This window comes from Anomaloglossus baeobatrachus, chromosome 5, assembly GCF_048569485.1.
Source record: "Anomaloglossus baeobatrachus isolate aAnoBae1 chromosome 5, aAnoBae1.hap1, whole genome shotgun sequence".
Taxonomy (NCBI): domain Eukaryota; kingdom Metazoa; phylum Chordata; class Amphibia; order Anura; family Aromobatidae; genus Anomaloglossus; species Anomaloglossus baeobatrachus.
In genome coordinates this window covers 589,544,431-589,566,144 of record NC_134357.1, presented here as the reverse complement: position 1 = coordinate 589,566,144, position 21,714 = coordinate 589,544,431, and the positions used below count along the sequence as shown (strand labels likewise).

Here is a 21,714-nt window from a genome sequence, read left to right as displayed (position 1 = left end):
ATAAATATACACAGCCTGGAGGGGTGTTTGGGGTCATTGTCCTGTTGAAAAATAAATGCAACTAAACGCAAACCGGAGGGTGTGTCCAAACTATTGGTCTGTACTATATATATATATATATATATATATATATATACATTCCTTATCCTGGGCCCCTTTTGGATATGTTTGCCCCCTCTCTTGGTATGTATGTCCCCCATCCTGGTATATATGTTCCCTATCCTGGGCTCCTTCCTGGCATATATTTTCCCCATCCTGGTATATATGTTCCCTTTCCTGGGCTCCTTCCTGGAATATATTTCCCCCATCCTGGTATATATGCTTCCTATCCTGGGTTCCTTGTTTCTATATATTTCCCCTCTCCTGATAGGTATGTTCCCTATCCTGGGCTACTTCCTGGAATATATTTGACCCATCCTGGCTCCTCCCTGGAATATATTTCCCCCATCTTGGCATATATGTTCCCTATCCTGGGCTCCTTCCTGGATTATATTTCCCCTATCCAGGTATATATGCTCCCTATCCTGGGCTCCTTCCTGGTATATATTTCCCCTATTCTGGCAGATATGTTCCCTATCCTGGCTCCTTCCTGGAATATATTTCCCCTATCCTGATATATATGTTCCCTATCCTGGGCTCCTTCCTGGTATATATTTCCCCTATCCTGGTATATATGTTCCCTATCCTGGGCTCCATCCTGGTATATATTTCCCCCATCCTGGTATATATGTTCCCTATCCAGGGCTCCTTCCTGGTATATATTCCCCCCATCCTGGTATATATGCTCCCCCATCCTGGGCTCCTTCCTGGTATATATTTCCCCTCTCCTGATAGGTATATTCCCTATCCTGGGCTCCTTCCTGGTATATATTTCCCCTCTCCTGATAGGTATGCTCCCTATCCTGGGCTCCTTCCTGGTATATATTTCCCCTCTCCTGATAGGTATGTTCCCTATCCTGGGCTCCTTCCTGGTATATAGTTCCCCTATCCTGGTATATATGTTTCCTATCCTGGGCTCCTTCCTGGTATATATTCCCCCCATCCTGATATATTTGTTCCCTATCCTGGCTCCCTCCTGGTATATATTTCCCCTATCCTGGTATATACGCTCCCTATCCTGGGCTCCTTCCTGGTATATATTTCCCCCATCCTGGTATATATGCTTCCTATCCTGGGCTCCTTCCTGGTATAGAGTTCCCCTATCCTGGTTTATATGTTTCCTATCCTGGGCTCCTTGCTGGTATATATTTCCCCTATCCTGGTATATATGTTCCCTATCGTGGGCTCCCTCCTGGTATATATTTCCCCCATACTAATATATGTTCCCTATCCTGGGCTCCCTCCTTGTATATATTTCCCCCATCCTGGTATATATGCTCCCTATCCTGGGCTCTTTCCTGGTATATAGTTCCCCTATCCTGGTTTATATGTTTCCTATCCTGGGCTCCCTCCTGGTATATGTTCCCCCTATCCTGGTATATATGCTCCCTATCCTGGGCTCCTTCCTGGTATATATTTCCCCCATCCTGGTATATATGCTCCCTATCCTGGGCTCCTTCCTGGTATATAGTTCCCCTATCCTGGTTTATATGTTTCCTATCCTGGGCTCCCTCCTGGTATATGTTCCCCCTATCCTGGTATATATGCTCCCTATCCTGGACTTCTTCCTGGTAAGCATGTCCCATATCCTGGTAAATATATTACCCATTCTGGGCCTCTTCTTGCTATATATGTCCTTCATCCTGGGCCCCTTCTTGGTATATATGCCCCCTGTTCTGCCACTATTTTCTAATACAAAAAAAACCCCAAACTTTCCTTTCACTTTTCCCCTCTCCCACAACGTGTGGAATCCTCTTCTATAGCCGGCTCAGAGGCCTGCAGCTGACGTCAGTGTGCCTGCTGTGGACAACACATAATGTCATTGCCATGTGAAGCCAATGGCTATCATGCTGACATCAGCTACCGGCCTCTGATTGGCTGGTGGTGTGTATTGTGGGGCAGGGACCAGTCAGGTCTCTGCACCGCAATACACCCCAGAAGTGTGCCTTCTCCAGCTGCCGTCCCAGCTGAAGCACTGGGAAGTACTAAGCGAATGATAAGGGAAGGGAAACCCTGTGTCTAGGGAAGGGGGAGATGGTGACCCTTGACTAAACCGATGGCTGGTTCCTGGTATTCGCATCTATGCGCCGAGCCGGACACCTGACCCTAAATACCCCTAGTTCCTCAATTGGGAACGGATGGGGTGAGCTCTTCGACACAGGTAGAGGTTCAGCAAATTTTCAGCCACAATACTACAGAGGAGTACAAGCCACCTGCTTGCATCCAGAGCTTGAGTGAACTGAACAATATCCCCAGCACCAGTCTAAGGAAGATGGGAGTATTTAAGCACCAAGAGAATACTGATATTCATCAGCTGGATGGAAGGTGAGCTCCACTGGGTTCTAAAGGGTAAGAGTTGAAAACCCATCAGGAAAGCGCATTCTTTGCAGCTAAACGCTGTGACCTTCTATTGCCAGAAACCACATGACTGTCTGTCACATGTGACACACCAGTGACAAGTAGACACTGAGGTCTGCAGCTCTTCCTCCAGCATGGGCTCGGTCACCAACATGCCCCCTGTAACCACCATCTATACGCCCCTGCTCTCCTGCCAGTACACTCATTACTGTTGGCTTCTATATAGTTACCAACTGGAGGAAGACGTTGGTATACTTGGCTTGACGTACACACCTGGGGGCGGAGCCAGGCGGTTGGCCACGCACCAAGGAGTTTGGATAGCCTGAGGCGGGAAAAACAAGCAGATTAGTTTTGGAGGTGAAAGAGAGGAGTTGAGTAGGAGAAACGTCTGTCGGGGATCTGGGTTGAAGCCCGGATACCCTGTGGCCAGGAGGCAGATGGTGGTTGCCGCCTGCAGGAGCCGGGAAGACGGCTGATGGAACCGTAAGGGACCGGGACAGAGTAGTGGCCCGCCGGTAACGAACCGGGGAACCAACTGGAAACCGGAGCACCAGGAGGGCTACTCAGACCCAGAACGAGGCCCAGAAACCACTGGACCGAGTCAAATTCAATAATTGGGGTCTGGACTTTAGGTCTTTTCCCACCCAAGTCCCGACTGAAGACAACAGCCCAACGAGGGGGATAGAAAGCCACCGCCCAGGCATCGAGATCCCATGGGCCAGCGTCTGCGGGCAAACGGGCAGTCAAAATCTACAAAATGAGGTGCAGGAGAAGGGCGGGAACCACCAAACCGGGTGGGGGACCAGACGCAGCCGGCTACGGGCACCGATCACCATCTTTTTGGTTTACCAGAGACTCCGGTGTATCTGTCATAGTGAGTACAACACAACAGTGCCCTCGGGCCGCGCACCGCCTCGCACCGCACCAACACGCCCGCACCCCCACATCCTAACCTCAACAACCGGGACCATCGACCCCCTACCCACGGAGGGGCTAACACCTGGCTGCGCAACACCATCCCCGGGAGCCTAGTCATCAGCATCGGTGGTGTCCACACTCACCACGACACATGGGTGGCGTCACGAACTTAAACCCCAAACCGCGGCTCCGGCCGTGAACCTCCCCACCGAAACCCCTCAAGTAGTGCCAACCTCCCTTCAGAGCGACGTGACCCCCGGGTCCGGAGGCGCTTGAGCCACCCACCGACGAGCCCGGATCCGAGCGGATCGGCTGCAGCCGAACCCCGGGGCAGTACACTGGTATCTAAAGGGTTGGAGCGTAGGTCCATTGATAACGGCTTCTCTAGGATCATCAACTGGAGAACCGATTTGGCTTCTCTTCTCGTAGACCACTGTGGAACAGATGGCGTTGGCTTAGGGTTACCATCTGTGATGAAAAGTGGTAAGTGTGGATTGGCTTCTACACGGTTATCAAAAGTAGTAATAAAGTGTAAATGTTCTGAAAAAAGATGACCACAACCTTCATGCATCTTGAAGGATGCATTCTGATGCTGGCTGGTCTTCAAGCCTTCAAGAGTGGCCAACCCAGAAGAGTATTCGTAAGCGTTCTCGGATTATTTGACTTCTTTTCCGGCCATCTTTTCTTCCTGGCTGGTTCTACAAGCTATTGAATTCTACCTCGGATCATGAATATCCTTCTCTATTATCGATGGTCCCATAAGCCGTCAACCAAAGACAATGTTGATCATCCAACCAGCATCCAAACTCATCACACACAAAACCATCCCGGCTTCCAGCTGGGCGTAGCGATTACCAACCTCTGTGATTAATGACCCCCGTCCATGCAATGCAATCTTACCATTCTTATTGGAAACCGCGAGAATATTAAAATTGATGAATGTGGAGACGATGTATCTATCAGCTCAGCGCACGGCGGAATGAGGAGCGCGATAAGGAGAAGAAAACGGCTGACGCTAATGTCAGAGCGGGGAACCGAACCTAAGAGACGTCCCCACCGGACGGGGACTATAGAACAAACACGTGGAGGAGGAAAGGGTATAGATGACACCGAAACAACACAAAGAAGGATAAAATATGGCCACCAACAACATCTACATACATTTATTTTTGAAAATTATTAATATTTATTTCTTTTGCATACAATTTTAGTCAATGGCATACATTGAATGATGTATAATACCGCCAATCTGTGCAATAGCATAACACATAATACTGGTCCAAAGAACCACAACATAACTACTAAATAGTAGACTCCACAAAGCAATAAAGCCATGTAGGAGACACAGCGAGGAGAGGAAGATGTTGACACTAAAATAGAACTGAAGCAGTATGTGCAGCAGAAAACTAACCCTGCTCATCACCCTGAAAACATCATCCCCAGTGTCACACATGGTGGAGGCCACATCCGACTGTGGGGAGGCTTTTCTTCAGCAGGGGCAGGGAAGCTGGTAAGAAGTGATGGGAAGATTGATAAAACTAAATACAGAACAATCCTGGAAGAAAACCAACACTGCACATCACATTGAAATCACCATCCCCACCGTCACACATGGTGGAGGCAGCATCCTGCTGTGGGGAGGCTTTTCTTCAGCAGGGGCAGGGAAGCTGGTAAGAGGTGATTGGAAGATTGATAGAACTAAATACAGAACAATCCTGGAAGAAAACCAACACTGCACATCACATTGAAATCACCATCCCCACCGTCACACATGGTGGAGGCAGCATCCTGCTGTGGGGAGGCTTTTCTTCAGCAGGGGCAGGGAAGCTGGTAAGAGGTGATTGGAAGATTGATAGAACTAAATACAGAACAATCCTGGAAGAAAACCAACACTGCACATCACAATGAAATCAACATCCCCACCGTCACACATGGTGAAGGCAGCATCCTGCTGTGGGGAGGATTTTCTTCAGCAGAGGCCCGGAAACTGGTCAGAGGTGATGGGAAGTTGGATGAAGCTAAATACAGGACAATCCTGGATAACAAAAAAAAACTGCACATCACCCTGAAAACACAATCCCCACCATTACAGAGGGTGGAGGCCGCATCCTGCTGGGGGAAGGCTGTTCTTCAGCACAAGCAGGAGAGCTGGTCAGAGGTGATGAGAAGATGGATGGAGGTAAATACAGGACAATCCTAGAACAAAATCTGTTGCTGCACATCACCCTGAAAACACCATCCCAATCATCACACATGGTGGATGCAGCATCCTGCTGTGGATAGGATTTTCTTCAGCAAGGGCAGGGAAGCTGGTCACAGGTGATGGGAAGATCAATGGAGCTAAATACAGGACAATCTTGGAGGAAAATCAACACTGCACATTACCCTGAAAACACCACCCCCTCTGTCACACATGGTGATGGCCGCATCCTGCTGTGGGGAGGCTTTTCTTTAGCAGGGGTAGGGAAGCTGGTCAGAGGTGATGGGAGTATGGATGGAGATAAATACAGGACAATCCTAGAACAAAATCTGTTGCTGCACATTACCCTGAAAACACCATCCCCACCATCACACATGGTGGATGCAACATCCTGCTGTGGATCAGAGGTGATGGGAAGGTGAAAGGAGCTAAGTACAGGACAATCCTTGAGGAAAACCAACATTGCACATCAATCTGAAAACACCATACCCTCCATCAGAAATGGTGGTGGCTGCATCCTGCTGTGGGGAGGCTTTTCTTTAGCAGGGGTAGGGAAGCTGGTCAGAGGTGATGGGAAGATGGATGGAGCTAAATACAGGACAATCTTAGAGGAAAACCAACACTGCACATTACCCTGAAAACACCATCCCCTCTGTCACACATGGTGGTGGCCGTATCCTGCTGTGGGGAGGCTTCTCTTTAGCAGGGGTATGGAAGCTGGTCACAGGTGATGGGAAAATGGATGGAGGTAAATACAGGACAATCCTAGAACAAAATCTGTTGCTGCACATTACCCTGAAAACACCATCCCCACCATCACACATGGTGGATGCAACATCCTGCTGTGGATCAGAGGTGATGGGAAGGTGAAAGGAGCTAAGTACAGGAAAATCCTTGAGGAAAACCAACATTGCACATCAATCTGAAAACACCATACCCACCATCACAAATGGTGGTGGCTGCATCCTGCTGTGGGCAGGCTTTTCTTTAGCAGGGGTAGTGAAGCTGGTCAGAGGTGATGGGGAGATGGATGGAGCTAAATACAGGACAATCTTAGAGGAAAACCAACACTGCACATTACCCTGAAAACACCATCCCCTCTGTCACATATAGTGGTGGCCACATCCTACTGTGGGAAGGCTTTTCTTTAGCAGGGGTAGGGAAGCTGGTCAGAGGTGATGGGAAGATGGATGGAGCTAAATACAGGACAATCTTAGAGGAAAACCAACACTGCACATTACCCTGAAAACACCATCCCCTCTGTCACACATGGTGGTGGCCATATCCTGCTGTGGGGAGGCTTTTCTTCAGGAGGGGCATGGAAGCTGGTAGAAGGTGATGGGAATATGGATGGAGCTAAATATAGGACATTCTTGTAAGAAAACGTTGTAGAGGTTGCAGAAAACTTGAGACCGAGGCGTAGGTTCACCTTCCAGCAGGACAACCACCCTCAACATCCTGCGAGGCCACAATGGAGGGTTCAGATCAGAGTCCAGTCACAGTCCATGAATGACTCAGTCACAGTCCAGACAGATATTTTCTGAGAATCTGTGATGTGAGATCTGCTGATCACAGACGTCTCCATCCAGTCTCATGCCGGTCCTGTTCCCCGGATATTCCTGCTGACGGCTTCTTTTGGTGCTTGTTAGCGGCCACTGTCGATGAATCCTCTAGTTTCTGGGTTTCTCGTCCGGTTGGAGCCCACAGACGTTCCTGTCGCAGATTTAGACACAATGAAATGATCATCCCTCCTCTCTGATGTGGCTGTAATATCGCAGGGAGACGAAGCGTTAACAGGCGAGTTCCGAGGCCCGTCTGCCTCCATCCATCCGCTGTATTCTGCCGGAATCAGCTCTTCTGTAAAGTGCCGCGCTTTGTCAATTATAATAGGAAAGTTTCCACCCAATCTAGAGGCTTCTCCTACAAATCACCAAGAAAGCAAATGTTACGTGACAGATTCACAGAAGGATCGCGGAGAGAAACACCGCAAATCCACAGATCTCAGCCCAAATGTGAGCAGCCCCTCGAAACAGCCGAGAAGACGATTTACTGGTGATTGGGCGGTGTGTAATCCCGCCAGGAGCAAGACCGGAGGCAGAAAGCAACACAGGGGGTCATACTGCAACCGATCACATGTATCATGCCAGGAGCGAGACCGGAGGCAGAAAGCAACACAGGGTGTCATACTGCAGCCGATCACATGTATCATGCCAGGAGCAAGACCTGAGGCAGAAAGCAACACAGGGGGTCATACTGCAACCGATCACATGTATCATGCCAGGAGCGAGACCGGAGGCAGAAAGCAACACAGGGGGTCATACTGCAACCGATCACATGTATCATGCCAGGAGCGAGACCGGAGGCAGAAAGCAACACAGGGTGTCATACTGCAGCCGATCACATGTATCATGCCAGGAGCAAGACCTGAGGCAGAAAGCAACACAGGGGGTCATACTGCAACCGATCACATGTATCATGCCAGGAGCGAGACCGGAGGCAGAAAGCAACACAAGGGGTCATACTGCAACCGATCACATGTATCATGCCAGGAGCGAGACCGGAGGCAGAAAGCAACACAGGGGGCCATACTGCAACCGATCACATGTATCATGCCAGGAGCGAGACCGGAGGCAGAAAGCAACACAGGGGGTCATACTGCAGCCGATCACATGTATCATGCCAGGAGCGAGACCGGAGGCAGAAAGCAACACAGGGGGTCATACTGCAACCGATCACATGTATCATGCCAGGAGCAAGACTGGAGGCAGAAAGCAACACAGGGGGTCATACTGCAGCCGATCACATGTATCATGCCAGGAGCAAGACCGGAGGCAGAAAGCAACACAGGGGGTCATACTGCAACCGATCACATGTATCATGCCAGGAGCGAGACCGGAGGCAGAAAGCAACACAGGGTGTCATACTGCAGCCGATCACATGTATCATGCCAGGAGCAAGACCGGAGGCAGAAAGCAACACAGGGGGCCATACTGCAACCGATCACATGTATCATGCCAGGAGCGAGACCGGAGGCAGAAAGCAACACAGGGGGTCATACTGCAGCCGATCACATGTATCATGCCAGGAGCAAGACCGGAGGAAGAAAGCAACACAGGGGGTCATACTGCAGCCGATCACATGTATCATGCCAGGAGCAAGACCGGAGGCAGAAAGCAACACAGGGGGTCATACTGCAGCCGATCACATGTATCATGCCAGGAGCAAGACCGGAGGCAGAAAGCAACACAGGGGGTCATACTGCAGCCGATCACATGTATCATGCCAGGAGCAAGACCGGAGGAAGAAAGCAACACAGGGGGTCATACTGCAGCCGATCACATGTATCATGCCAGGAGCAAGACCAGAGGCAGAAAGCAACACAGGGGGTCATACTGCAGCCGATCACATGTATCATGCCAGGAGCAAGACCGGAGGCAGAAAGCAACACAGGGGGTCATACTGCAGCCGATCACATGTATCATGCCAGGAGCAAGACCGGAGGCAGAAAGCAACACAGGGGTCATACTGCAGCCGATCACATGTATCATGCCAGGAGCAAGACCGGAGGAAGAAAGCAACACAGGGGGTCATACTGCAACCAATCACATGTATCATGCCAGGAGCAAGACCGGAGGCAGAAAGCAACACAGGGGGTCATACTGCAACCGATCACATGTATCATGCCAGGAGCAAGACCGGAGGAAGAAAGCAACACAGGGTGTCATACTGCAACCAATCACATGTATCATGCCAGGAGCAAGAAAAGAGGCAGAAAGCAACACAGGGGGTCATACTGCAGCCGATCACATGTATCATGCCAGGAGCAAGACCGGAGGCAGAAAGCAACACAGGGGGTCATACTGCAACCGATCACATGTATCATGCCAGGAGCAAGACCGGAGGAAGAAAGCAACACAGGGGGTCATACTGCAACCAATCACATGTATCATGCCAGGAGCAAGACCGGAGGCAGAAAGCAACACAGGGGGTCATACTGCAACCGATCACATGTATCATGCCAGGAGCAAGACCGGAGGAAGAAAGCAACACAGGGGGTCATACTGCAACCAATCACATGTATCATGCCAGGAGCAAGACCGGAGGCAGAAAGCAACACAGCGGGTCATACTGCAGCCGATCACATGTATCATGCCAAAAGCAAGACCGGAAACAGAAAGCAACACAGGGGGTCATACTGCAACCGATCACATGTATCATGCCAAGAGCAAGACCGGAGGCAGAAAGCAACACAGGGGGTCATACTGCAGCCGATCACATGTATCATGCCAGGAGCAAGACCGGAGGCAGAAAGCAACACAGGGGGTCATACTGCAGCCGATCACATGTATCATGCCAGGAGCAAGACCGGAGGCAGAAAGCAACACAGGGGATCATACTGCAACCGATCACATGTATCATGCCAGGAGCAAGACCGGAGGCAGAAAGCAACACAGGGGGTCATTCTGCAACCGATCACATGTATCATGCCAGGAGCAAGACCGGAGGAAGAAAGCAACACAGGGGGCCATACTGCAACCGATCACATGTATCATGCCAGGAGCAAGACCGGAGGCAGAAAGCAACACAGGGGGTCATACTGCAACCGATCACATGTATCATGCCAGGAGCAAGACCGGAGGCAGAAAGCAACACAGGGGGTCATACTGCAACCGATCACATGTATCATGCCAGGAGTGAGACCGGAGGAAGAAAGCAACACAGGGGGTCATACTGCAGCCGATCACATGTATCATGCCAGGAACAAGACCGGAGGAAGAAAGCAACACAGGGGGTCATACTGCAGCCGATCACATGTATCATGCCAGGAGCAAGACCGGAGGCAGAAAGCAACACAGGGGGTCATACTGCAACTGATCACATGTATCATAGCAGGAGCAAGACCGGAGGCAGAAAGCAACACAGGGGGTCATACTGCAACCGATCACATGTATCATGCCAGGAGCAAGACCGGAGGCAGAAATCAACACAGGGGGTCATACTGCAACCGATCACATGTATCATGCCAGGAGCAAGACCGGAGGCAGAAAGCAACACAGGGGGTCATACTGCAACCAATCACATGTATCATGCCAGGAGCAAGACCGGAGGCAGAAAGCAACACAGGGGGTCATACTGCAGCCGATCACATGTATCATGCCAGGAGCAAGACCGGGGGAAGAAAGAAAAACAGGGGATCATACTGCAACCAATCACATGTATCATGCCAGGAGCAAGACCGGAGGAAGAAAGAAACACAGGGGATCATACTGCAACCGATCACATGTATCATGCCAGGAGCAAGACCGGAGGAAGAAAGCAACACAGGGGGTCATAATGCAGCCGATCACATGTATCATGCCAGGAGCAAGACCAGAGGCAGAAAGCAACACAGGGGGTCATACTGCAGCCGATCACATGTATCATGCCAGGAGCAAGACCGGGGGAAGAAAGAAACACAGGGGATCATACTGCAACCAATCACATGTATCATGCCAGGAGCAAGACCGGAGGAAGAAAGCAACACAGGGGGTCATACTGCAGCCGATCACATGTATCATGCCAGGAGCAAGACCAGAGGCAGAAAGCAACACAGGGGGTCATACTGCAGCCGATCACATGTATCATGCCAGGAGCAAGACCGGGGGAAGAAAGAAACACAGGGGATCATACTGCAACCAATCACATGTATCATGCCAGGAGCAAGACCGGAGGAAGAAAGCAACACAGGGGGTCATACTGCAGCCGATCACATGTATCATGCCAGGAGCAAGACCGGAGGAAGAAAGCAACACAGGGGGTCATACTGCAACCGATCACATGTATCATGCCAGGAGCAAGACCGGAGGACGAAAGCAACACAGGGGGTCATACTGCAGCCGATCACATGTATCATGCCAGGAGCAAGACCAGAGGAAGAAAGCAACACAGGGGGTCATACTGCAGCCGATCACAGGTATCATGCCAGGAGCAAGACCGGAGGCAGAAAGCAACACAGGGGGTCATACTGCAGCCGATCACATGTATCATGCCAGGAGCAAGACCGGAGGCAGAAAGCAACACAGGGGGTCATACTGCAGCCGATCACATGTATCATGCCAGGAGCAAGACCGGAGGAAGAAAGCAACACAGGGGGTCATACTGCAACCGATCACATGTATCATGCCAGGAGCAAGACCGGAGGAAGAAAGCAACACAGGGGGTCATACTGCAGCCGATCACATGTATCATGCCTGGAGCAAGACCGGAGGAAGAAAGCAACACAGGGGGTCATACTGCAGCCGATCACATGTATCATGCCAGAAGCAAGACCGGAGGCAGAAAGCAACACAGGGGGTCATACAGCAACCGATCACATGTATCATGCCAGGAGCAAGACCGGAGGAAGAAAGCAACACAGGGGGTCATACTGCAGCCGATCACATGTATCATGCCAGGAGCGAGACCGGAGGAAGAAAGCAACACAGGGGGTCATACTGCAACCGATCACATGTATCATGCCAGGAGCAAGACCGGAGGAAGAAAGCAACACAGGGGGTCATACTGCAGCCGATCACATGTATCATGCCTGGAGCAAGACCGGAGGAAGAAAGCAACACAGGGGGTCATACTGCAGCCGATCACATGTATCATGCCAGAAGCAAGACCGGAGGCAGAAAGCAACACAGGGGGTCATACAGCAACCGATCACATGTATCATGCCAGGAGCAAGACCGGAGGAAGAAAGCAACACAGGGGGTCATACTGCAGCCGATCACATGTATCATTCCAGGAGCAAGACCGGTGGCAGAAAGCAACACAGGGGGCCATACTGCAACCGATCACATGTATCATGCCAGGAGCAAGACCGGAGGCAGAAAGCAACACAGGGGGTCATACTGCAACCGATCACATGTGTCATGCCAGGAGCAAGACCAGAGGCAGAAAGCAACACAGGGGGTCATACTGCAGCCGATCACATGTATCATGCCAGGAGCGAGACCGGAGGCAGAAAGAAACACAGGGGATCATACTGCAACCAATCACATGTATCATGCCAGGAGCAAGACCGGAGGAAGAAAGAAACACAGGGGATCATACTGCAGCCGATCACATGTATCATGCCAGGAGCAAGACCGGAGGCAGAAAGCAACACAGGGGGTCATACTGCAGCCGATCACATGTATCATGCCAGGAGCAAGACCGGAGGAAGAAAGAAACACAGGGGATCATACTGCAACCGATCACATGTATCATGCCAGGAGCAAGACCGGAGGAAGAAAGAAACACAGGGGATCATACTGCAACCGATCACATGTATCATGCCAGGAGCAAGACCGGAGGCAGAAAGCAGCACAGGGGGTCATACTGCAACCGATCACATGTATCATGCCAGGAGCAAGACCGGAGGAAGAAAGCAACACAGGGGGTCATACTGCAACCAATCACATGTATCATGCCAGGAGCAAGACCGGAGGAAGAAAGCTACACAGGGGGTCATACTGCAACCGATCACATGTATCATGCCAAGAGCAAGACCAGAAGCAGAAAGCAACACAGGGGGTCATACTGCAGCCGATCACATGTATCATGCCAGGAGCAAGACCAGAGGAAGAAAGCAACACAGGGGGTCATACTGCAGCCGATCACATGTATCATGCCTGGAGCAAGACCGGAGGCAGAAAGCAACACAGGGGGCCATACTGCAGCCGATCACATGTATCATGCCAGGAGCAAGACCTGAGGCAGAAAGCAACACAAGGGGTCATACTGCAACCGATCACATGTATCATGCCAGGAGCAAGACCGGAGGCAGAAAGCAACACAGGGGGTCATACTGCAACCGATCACATGTATCATGCCAGGAGCAAGAACGGAGGAAGAAAGCAACACAGGGGGTCATACTGCAGCCGATCACATGTATCATGCCAGGAGCGAGACCGGAGGAAGAAAGCAACACAGGGGGTCATACTGCAACCGATCACATGTATCATGCCAGGAGCAAGAACGGAGGAAGAAAGCAACACAGGGGGTCATACTGCAACCGATCACATGTATCATGCCAGGAGCAAGACCGGAGGCAGAAAGCAACACAGGGGGCCATACTGCAACCGATCACATGTATCATGCCAGGAGCAAGACCAGAGGAAGAAAGCAACACAGGGGGTCATACTGCAGCCGATCACATGTATCATGCCAGGAGCAAGACCGGAGGAAGAAAGCAACACAGGGGGTCATACTGCAGCCGGTCACATGTATCATGCCAGGAGCGAGACCGGAGGAAAAAAGCAACACAGGGGGTCATACTGCAGCCAATCACCTGTATCATGCCAGGAGTAAGACCGGAGGAAGAAAGCAACACAGGGGGCCATACTGCAGCCGATCACATGTATCATGCCTGGAGCAAGACCGGAGAAAGAAAGCAACACAGGGGGTCATACTGCAGCCGATCACATGTATCATGCCAGGAGCAAGACCGGAGGAAGAAAGCAACACAGGGGGTCATACTGCAACCGATCACATGTATCATGCCAGGAGCAAGACAGGAGGAAGAAAAAAACACAGGGGGTCATACTGCAACCGATCACATGTATCATGCCAGGAGCAAGACCGGAGGCAGAAAGCAACACAGGGGTCATACTGCAGCCGATCACATGTATCATGCCAGGAGCAAGACCAGAGGCAGAAAGCAACACAGGGGGTCATACTGCAACCGATCACATGTATCATGCCAGGAGCAAGACCGGAGGAAGAAAGCAACACAGGGGGTCATACTGCAACCGATCACATGTATCATGCCAGGAGCAAGACCGGAGGAAGAAAGCAACACAGGGGGCCATACTGCAGCCGATCACATGTATCATGCCAGGAGCAAGACCAGAGGCAGAAAGCAACACAGGGGGTCATACTGCAGCCGATCACATGTATCATGCCAGGAGCAAGACCGGAGGAAGAAAGCAACACAGGGGGCCATACTGCAACCGATCACATGTATCATGCCAGGAGCAAGACCGGAGGAAGAAAGCAACACAGGGGGTCATACTGCAACCGATCACATGTATCATGCCAGGAGCAAGACCGGAGGCAGAAAGCAACACAGGGGGTCATACTGCAACCGATCACATGTATCATGCCAGGAGCAAGAAAGGAGGCAGAAAGCAACACAGGGGGCCATACTGCAGCCGATCACATGTATCATGCCAGGAGCAAGACCAGAGGCAGAAAGCAACACAGGGGGCCAAACTGCAACCGATCACCTGTATCATGCCAGGAGCAAGACCGGAGGCAGAAAGCAACACAGGGGGTCATACTGCAACCGATCACATGTATCATGCCAGGAGCAAGACCGGAGGCAGAAAGCAACACAGGGGGCCAAACTGCAACCGATCACCTGTATCATGCCAGGAGCAAGACCGGAGGCAGAAAGCAACACAGGGGGCCATACTGCAACCGATCACATGTATCATGCCAGGAACGAGACCGGAGGAAGAAAGCAACACAGGGGGTCATACTGCAGCCGATCACATGTATCATGCCAGGAGCAAGACCGGAGGAAGAAAGCAACACAGGGGGCCATACTGCAACCGATCACATGTATCATGCCAGGAGCAAGACCGGAGGCAGAAAGCAACACAGGGGGCCATACTGCAGCCGATCACATGTATCATGCCAGGAGCAAGACCGGAGGCAGAAAGCAACACAGGGGGTCATACTGCAACCGATCACATGTATCATGCCAGGAGCAAGACCGGAGGCAGAAAGCAACACAGGGGGTCCTACTGCAGCCGATCACATGTATCATGCCAGGAGCAAGACCGGAGGCAGAAAGCAACACAGGGGGTCATACTGCAGCCGATCACATGTATCATGCCAGGAGCAAGACCGGAGGCAGAAAGCAACACAGGGGGTCATACTGCAGCCAATCACATGTATCATGCCAGGAGCAAGACCGGAGGATGAAAGCAACACAGGGGGTCATACTGCAACCGATCACATGTATCATGCCAGGAGCGAGACCAGAGGATGAAAGCAACACAGGGGGTCATACTGCAACCAATCACATGTATCATGCCAGGAGCAAGACCGGAGGCAGAAAGCAATACAAGGGGTCACACTGCAGCCGATCACAAGTATCATGCCAGGAGCAAGACCGGAGGCAGAAAGCAACACAGGGGGTCATACTGCAACCGATCACATGTATCATGCCAGGAGCGAGACCGGAGGAAGAAAGCAACACAGGGGGTCATACTGCACCGATCACATGTATCATGCCAGGAGCAAGACCGGAGGCAGAAAGCAACACAGGGGGTCATACTGCACCGATCACATGTATCATGCCAGGAGCAAGACCGGAGGAAGAAAGCAACCCAGGGGGTCATACTGCAACCGATCACATGTATCATGCCAGGAGCGAGACCGGAGGAAGAAAGCAACACAGGGGGTCATACTGCACCGATCACATGTATCATGCCAGGAGCAAGACCGGAGGCAGAAAGCAACACAGGGGGTCATACTGCAACCGATCACATGTATCATGCCAGGAGCAAGACCGGAGGCAGAAAGAAACACAGGGGGCCATACTGCAACCGATCACATGTATCATGCCAGGAGCAAGACCGGAGGCAGAAAGCAACACAGGGGGTCATACTGCAGCCGATCACATGTATCATGCCAGGAGCGAGACCGGAGGCAGAAAGCAACACAGGGGGTCATACTGCAACCGATCACATGTATCATGCCAGGAGCAAGACCGGAGGCAGAAAGCAACACAGGGGGTCCTACTGCAGCCGATCACATGTATCATGCCAGGAGCAAGACCGGAGGAAGAAAGCAACACAGGGGGTCATACTGCAACCGATCACATGTATCATGCCAGGAGCAAGACCGGAGGCAGAAAGCAACACAAGGGGTCATACTGCAACTGATCACATGTATCATGCCAGGAGCAAGACCGGAGGCAGAAAGCAACACAGGGGGTGATACTGCAACCAATCACATGTATCATACCAGGAGCAAGACCGGAGGCAGAAAGCAACACAGGGGGCCATACTGCAACCGATCACATGTATCATGCCAGGAGCAAGACCGGAGGCAGAAAGCAACACAGGGGGTCATACTGCAGCCGATCACATGTATCATGCCAGGAGCAAGACCGGAGGCAGAAAGCAACACAGGGGGCCATACTGCAACCGATCACATGTATCATGCCAGGAGCAAGACCGGAGGCAGAAAGCAACACAGGGGGCCATACTGCAACCGATCACATGTATCATGCCAGGAGCAAGACCGGAGGCAGAAAGCAACACAGGGGGTCATACTGCAACCGATCACATGTATCATGCCAGGAGCAAGACCGGAGGCAGAAAGCAACACAGGGGGTCATAGTGCAACCAATCACATGTATCATGCCAGGAGCGAGACCGGAGGAAGAAAGCAACACAGGGGGTCATACTGCAACCGATCACATGTATCATGTCAGGAGCAAGACCGGAGGCAGAAAGCAACACAAGGGGTCATACTGCAACCGATCACATGTATCATGCCAGGAGCAAGACCGGAGGCAGAAAGCAACACAGGGGGTCATACTGCAGCCGATCACATGTATCATGCCAGGAGCAAGACCGGAGGCAGAAAGCAACACAGGGGGTCATACTGCAGCCGATCACATGTATCATGCCAAGAGCAAGACCGGAGGCAGAAAGCAACACAGGGGGTCATACTGCAGCCGATCACATGTATCATGCCAGGAGCAAGACCGGAGGAAGAAAGCAACACAGGGGGTCATACTGCAACCGATCACATGTATCATGCCAGGAGCAAGACCGGAGGAAGAAAGCAACACAGGGGGTCATACTGCAACCGATCACATGTATCATGCCAGGAGCAAGACCGGAGGAAGAAAGCAACACAGGGGGTCATACTGCAACCGATCACATGTATCATGCCAGGAGCAAGACCGGAGGAAGAAAGCAACACAGGGGGTCATACTGCAGCCGATCACATGTATCATGCCAAGAGCAAGACCGGAGGCAGAAAGCAACACAGGGGGTCATACTGCAGCCGATCACATGTATCATGCCAGGAGCAAGACCGGAGGAAGAAAGCAACACAGGGGGTCATACTGCAACCGATCACATGTATCATGCCAGGAGCAAGACCGGAGGCAGAAAGCAACACAGGGGGTCATACTGAAGCCGATCACATGTATCATGCCAGGAGCGAGACCGGAGGAAGAAAGCAACACAGGGGGTCATACTGCAACCGATCACATGTATCATGCCAGGAGAAAGACCGGAGGCAGAAAGCAACACAGGGGGCCATACTGCAACCGATCACATGTATCATGCCAGGAACGAGACCGGAGGAAGAAAGCAACACAGGGGTCATACTGCAACTGATCACATGTATCATGCCAGGAGCAAGACCGGAGGCAGAAAGCAACACAGGGGGTCATACTGCAACCGATCACATGTATCATGCCAGGAGCGAGACCGGAGGTGGAAAGCAACACAGGGGGTCATACTGCAGCCGATCACATCTATCATGCCAGGAGCAAGACCGGAGGCAGAAAGCAACACAGGGGGTCATACTGCAACCTATCCCATGTATCATACCAGGAGCAAGACCGGAGGCAGAAAGCAACACAGGGGGTCATACTGCAACCGATCACATGTATCATGCCAGGAGCAAGACCGGAGGAAGAAAGCAACACAGGGGGTCATACTGCAACCAATCACATGTATCATACCAGGAGCAAGACCGGAGGCAGAAAGCAACACAGGGGGTCATACTGCAACCGATCACATGTATCATGCCAGGAGCAAGACCGGAGGCAGAAAGCAACACAGGGGGTCCTACTGCAGCCGATCACATGTATCATGCCAGGAGCAAGACCGGAGGAAGAAAGCAACACAGGGGGTCATACTGCAGCCGATCACATGTATCATGCCAGGAGCAAGACCGGAGGCAGAAAGCAACACAGGGGGCCATACTGCAACCGATCACATGTATCATGCCAGGAGCAAGACCGGAGGCAGAAAGCAACACAGGGGGTCATACTGCAACCAATCACATGTATCATGCCAGGAGCAAGACCGGAGGCAGAAAGCAACACAGGGGGTCATACTGCAACCGATCACATGTATCATGCCAGGAGCAAGACCGGAGGCAGAAAGCAACACAGGGGGTCATAGTGCAACCAATCACATGTATCATGCCAGGAGCGAGACCGGAGGAAGAAAGCAACACAGGGGGTCATACTGCAACCGATCACATGTATCATGTCAGGAGCAAGACCGGAGGCAGAAAGCAACACAGGGGGTCATACTGCAACCGATCACATGTATCATGCCAGGAGCAAGACCGGAGGCAGAAAGCAACACAGGGGGTCATACTGCAGCCGATCACATGTATCATGCCAGGAACGAGACCGGAGGAAGAAAGCAACACAGGGGTCATACTGCAACTGATCACATGTATCATGCCAGGAGCAAGACCGGAGGCAGAAAGCAACACAGGGGGTCATACTGCAACCGATCACATGTATCATGCCAGGAGCGAGACCGGAGGTGGAAAGCAACACAGGGGGTCATACTGCAACCGATCACATGTATCATGCCAGGAGCAAGACCGGAGGCAGAAAGCAACACAGGGGGTCATACTGCAACCTATCCCATGTATCATACCAGGAGCAAGACCGGAGGCAGAAAGCAACACAGGGGGTCATACTGCAACCGATCACATGTATCATGCCAGGAGCAAGACCGGAGGAAGAAAGCAACACAGGGGGTCATACTGCAACTGATCACATGTATCATGCCAGGAGCGAGACCGGAGGAAGAAAGCAACACAGGGGGTCATACTGCAACCGATCACATGTATCATGTCAGGAGCAAGACCGGAGGAAGAAAGCAACACAGGGGGTCATACTGCAACCAATCACATGTATCATACCAGGAGCAAGACCGGAGGCAGAAAGCAACACAGGGGGTCATACTGCAACCGATCACATGTATCATGCCAGGAGCAATGCCGGAGGCAGAAAGCAACACAGGGGGTCATACTGCAACTGATCACATGTATCATGCCAGGAGCAAGACCGGAGGCAGAAAGCAACACAGGGGGTCATAGTGCAACCAATCACATGTATCATGCCAGGAGCGAGACCGGAGGAAGAAAGCAACACAGGGGGTCATACTGCAACCGATCACATGTATCATGTCAGGAGCAAGACCGGAGGCAGAAAGCTACACAGGGGGTCATACTGCAACCGATCACATGTATCATGCCAGGAGCAAGACCGGAGGAAGAAAGCAACACAAGGGGTCATACTGCAACCGATCACATGTATCATGCCAGGAGCAAGACCGGAGGCAGAAAGCAACACAGGGGGCCATACTGCAACCGATCACATGTATCATGCCAGGAGCAAGACCGGAGGCAGAAAGCAACACAGGGGGTCATACTGCAACCAATCACATGTATCATGCCAGGAGCGAGACCGGAGGAAGAAAGCAACACAGGGGGTCATACTGCAACCGATCACATGTATCATGCCAGGAGCAAGACCGGAGGAAGAAAGCAACACAGGGGGTCATACTGCAACCAATCACATGTATCCTGCCAGGAGCAAGACCGGAGGAAGAAAGCAACACAGGGGGTCCTACTGCAGCCGACCACATGTATCATGCCAGGAGCGAGACCGGAGGAAGAAAGCAACACAGGGGGTCATACTGCAACCGATCACATGTATCATGCCAGGAGCGAGACCGGAGGAAGAAAGCAACACAGGGGTCATACTGCAACCGATCACATGTATCATGCCAGGAGCAAGACCGGAGGCAGAAAGCAACACAGGGGGCCATACTGCAGCCGATCACATGTATCATGCCAGGAGCAAGACCGGAGGCAGAAAGCAACACAGGGGGTCATACTGCAACTGTGAGGCCCCGCAGGTGCTGTGTCGGTGTCGGTGCATTACCTTCAGGGACTCCACGTTGCTGGACCTCAGTCACTGGTAGGAAATCTTCTTGTTTGATCGTGACGCCACTCTCAGTATTGCGGTCAGTGGGGACCGCCACTGCAGGTTAGGGGACGCCTGGGGCTGATGGTGTGTGCAGTTAGATGTAGTAGCCTCCTGAGAGTGAGGCAAACCCCAGGGCCCTGTGTAGGTTTGTAGTACCACAAGTCGCAGAATGACCACACAAGCAGGAATGTCTTTCAAGGGCTTTACTCACATTTGATGGCAGGGTGAGTAGCCCGGGCGTAGCTGAGATGAACCAGGTGGGAACCAGGTATCCTTCAGGCTGACTTTATGAGGGTGACTACTGACTCGCCTTCCTTAGCCCTTGGTGGTTTGGGGTGACCCCGACTTTGAGTCCCTATGGGGGTCACCCAGGGAAGATGCTCCAAGCCTCTCTCCCCTTCTTGTTTCGCCGTGTGCTTGTTCCCCGGACCAGGCCACTCCAGCCTCTTGCCTCCTATGACCTATGGGCCCTCACTGCGGTTACGTGGCTGCGGCTTTTGTGGTGTTGTGGTGTGGGCTTTAAGAGCCCCACACCGGCAGGTTTAGCAGGGAAAGGTGAATCTATCCTCGCTTCGGGATCTGCCGCCCGGTTGGGCCTGGTGCTCTCTAGCAGTCTCCTTACTTCCCACTCCGTGCACTCTCTAGCTGAAGATGGATTTCAGGCAGCACTCCTAGTTGACCGTTCTCCCCCGTCTGTAGCCACTGCGCGGGCGCTGTTAGACAGCAACAGCCCCACAGGTCTGCTCCTCACTGAGCCCTATGGGGTTCTCTGCTCTAACTGACTCACTGCCCCTCCTCTCCTGTTCTTGCCTACGCCACCTAGCAACCAGACTCTCTTACCACACCCCTTGAGAGGAGATGGAGGCTCTACCCCCTCCACTATTCCAGTGAAGGTGAAGGCTTGCCCCCTCCTGGGATCCCCAGGGGTCCTCTCATGGGTACATGTGTGAGACCTGATCACTATGCGCCTGTGTTCCACACCCCTGTCAGCCTTCTGGATTACCTGTGTTGTACTGTCCCCAGCATGGGTGCAGTACTCAGTGGTGCCTGACCAGGTCAGGGGCACAACCGACCACATGTATCATGCCAGGAGCAGGACCGGAGGAAGAAAGCAACACAGGGGGTCATACTGCAACCG

At 52.1% G+C, this 21,714-nt stretch overlaps 1 long non-coding RNA gene across 1 annotated transcript; it reads right to left on the bottom strand.

Moving 5' to 3' along the window:
- Positions 1–4,512: 4,512 nt before the first annotated feature.
- Positions 4,513–21,349, bottom strand: LOC142310468 (uncharacterized). Its single transcript, XR_012754163.1, has 2 exons — positions 20,532–21,349; positions 4,513–7,495 (listed from the first exon to the last, which is right to left on the bottom strand). It is a non-coding gene; the product is annotated as an uncharacterized LOC142310468 (long non-coding RNA).
- Positions 21,350–21,714: the final 365 nt, after the last annotated feature.